This window comes from Manihot esculenta, chromosome 12 (assembly GCF_001659605.2).
Source record: "Manihot esculenta cultivar AM560-2 chromosome 12, M.esculenta_v8, whole genome shotgun sequence".
NCBI classification, from domain to species: domain Eukaryota; kingdom Viridiplantae; phylum Streptophyta; class Magnoliopsida; order Malpighiales; family Euphorbiaceae; genus Manihot; species Manihot esculenta.
The window spans coordinates 10,077,680-10,080,788 of NC_035172.2; the positions used below are offsets into that span (position 1 = coordinate 10,077,680).

General features: G+C 33.0%; 1 non-coding gene across 1 annotated transcript; it reads right to left on the reverse strand.

Annotated features, from left to right (window-relative positions):
• Positions 1–2,643: 2,643 nt before the first annotated feature.
• TRNAN-GUU lies at positions 2,644–2,715 on the reverse strand. The gene has a single exon. It is a non-coding gene; the product is annotated as a tRNA-Asn (tRNA).
• Between the last annotated feature and the right edge of the window lie 394 nt (positions 2,716–3,109).

Here is a 3,109-nt window from a genome sequence, read left to right on the forward strand (position 1 = left end):
TTTATTAGTCTACTTAGAGATCGAGAAATCATAAGTTTGAACATTATAAGTTTGACATTGACCATGACTTATGTTCAAACTAGATATCGTATGACAAAGAGATTAATACATGTTCTATTTATTAGGCTTTATCGGACTATTGATCCTCATATTAGTTGGGTAGTCATAATGTCTTGCTAGGCCGCTTATGATTTATGGGCCTTGTGGGACTGGGCCTATTGCCAATTAATATGATTCTATTGGGTCACACACAAAAGAACGTTATTGATATGCTATATCATATTAATGGGCTAAAAGCACATTAATATAATTAATAATAATAAAGATGTTATTATTATTAATATTAATTATTATTATAAGATAATAATATTTAAAAAGATCTACAGTCTATCTGTAACTGTTACAGATAAAAGATTCTTCGGTTTTTCTTATCAAAACAAACTATCACATAAGATATTTGAGTATCTGTGAGATTGTGATAGTTAGTTATGCACACAACTCTTTTATGAAAAGAAGTGTGGGAAAACTAAAAGACTTTTAAAAAATGTATAAAACTCCTACTGCGAATTGTGGGGGTAACGTTTTTGGAAAAATCATTTTGAGCTACAGATTGAAAAAGCACATAGCTTATCCATCTTTGAGAGAGCTAGTACTCTAGAAGGATAAAAGACATTCGTGTGGATACCATAGAGGGTGTTCGTTGAAAAGTAGCACCATCAGTCTGCACTAGTATCTTCTCGTCAAGTCTAACAGGTTAGTCTCATATCCTTTTTTTTTGAAATAAATGAAGCACTTGGATCCTAGTAGGGAAACAGAGATTTTTATTTTTCGCTGCGTGTTTTGGGTGGCAGTAATCTTTGGGTTTCCTAACACCTTTATTGTGATAACAATGGTGTCATAATACAAGCAAAAGAGTTGTTGCCATAGTACAGGCAAAAGAGCCCAGATCTCATTTGAAATGTAAGCATATACTCAAGCGATTTTACCTTATTCGAGAGATCATTGATAGAGGAGATATTAAAATATGCAAAGTAGACACAAATGACAACATTGCATATCCACTAACCAAGCCTCTCTCACAGGTCAAGCATGATCAGCACACTAGGTCTATGGGTATTAGATATTTGTATGATTAGGCCTAGTGCAAGTAGGAGATTGTTAGTGTATTTGCCTTAGGCTATTATCTTGGACCTTTTTGTATTTTATTTTGTTTATTAATAAAAGAGACTTTATTATCATTATTATTTATTTGCATGTTACATAATAATGATTAACATCCCTGATTACTTATTATTATGGTGATAATAATAAAATATGACTAGTATGATTATTGATTGATAATCATAAAATGATTATGTGTATGTTAATATAATTCAATAATCATAGATACTTGTTAGAGAACAAAGTATTGGATGAACCCGCATTGAAATCACTACATGGGTCATTGTCACAAGTGAATCTCAAGATAGTTATGTTTTAATCCTTTGACTTGTGATTGTCATAGTTTCCATCACAAGTGCATTTCAAGATAGTTATGTTTTAATCCTTTGACTTGAGAATGTCATAGTTTCCAACATAAGGACTGTTATGTTTTGACATAACCAAACATTGTCTTTGATCGAATAATCATAAAGGTTATGATTGAGCATAATAGAAATTATGTAGAGGATATTGAACAATCAAGATAGAATTTGTCCATCTCTTTGAGAGAGATATCTTCTGGACCCCTCGATAAGTGAGACTGAGAAATGTATGGTCGTGCTCAAATGAATTGATAGTGTGATCAATATCATTTGGTTTTATCAATCTACCTAGAGATCGAGAAATCATAAGTTTGAATATTATAAGTTTGACATTGACCATGACTTATATTCAAACTAGATATCGTGTGACAAAGAAATTAATACATGTTCTGTTTATTAGGTGTTATCCGACTATCGATCCTCATATTAATTGGATAGTCATAATGTCTTACTAGAGGCCGCTTATGATTTATGGACCTTATGGGACTGGGTCTATTGTTAATTAATGTGAGCCTATTGAGTCACACACAAAATAACATTGTTGATGTACTATGTCATATCAATGGGCTAAAATCCCATTAGTATAATTAATAATAATAAAGATGTTATTATTATTAATATTATTTATTTATTATTATAAGATAATAATATTTAAAAGATCTGCAGTCTATCTGTAATTATTACAGATAAAAGATTTTTTCGTTAATGACTTATCACATAGATATTTGAGTATCTGCGAGATTGTAATAGTTGGTTATGAATACAAATCTTTTTTGAAAAGAAGTGTGGGAAAACAAAAAGACTGAAAAATGAATAGATTGTGTGGAAAAATAAAAAGATTAAAAAACGAATAAAAGACCCTCTTTGAATTGCGGGAGCAAGGCTTTTTAGAGTGATCATTTTTCTGAGTTGCAGATTGGGGAGTACATAACTTATCTATTCATTGAGAGAGCTAGCATTCCAAACGGAAACGTTCGTGTGGATACTATATATTGAGGGTGTTCATTTCAGAAGCAGCACCATCAGTCCGGAACTGTATCTTCTCGTCAAGTCCAAAAGGTTAGTCAAGCGAACCCTTTCATTTTTCATTCCGAATTCTTTAATTCGGAATGAATCAAATCTCCCCAAGTAGGATTCGAATCTACGACCAGTCAGTTAACAGCCGACCGCTCTACCACTGAGCTACTGAGGAACAACGGGAGATTAGATCTCATAGAGTTCAATTCCCGTTCTCAACCCATGACCAATATGAGCTCGAAGTTTCCTTCGTAACTCCCGGAACTTCTTCATAGTGTCTTCGTTCCATGCCTCATTTCATAGGGAACCTCAAAGTGGCTCTTATCCTTCCTGACGAAATAAACAAAGCACTCGGATCCTGAAAGGGAAAACAAATATTTTTATTTTTCGCTGCATAATTTTGGATTGCAGTATTCTCTGGGTTTCCTAACAGATATCCCATTTGCATATAATGTGATACTCAGTCGTGCAGTCCTAAACTACCATAGTATTTTTATTAATATGGGTGCTATGTGTCTTAAGATTTCAGCTCTAAGGGAAATAACCATGGTCAAAAGCAATCCGAGGTT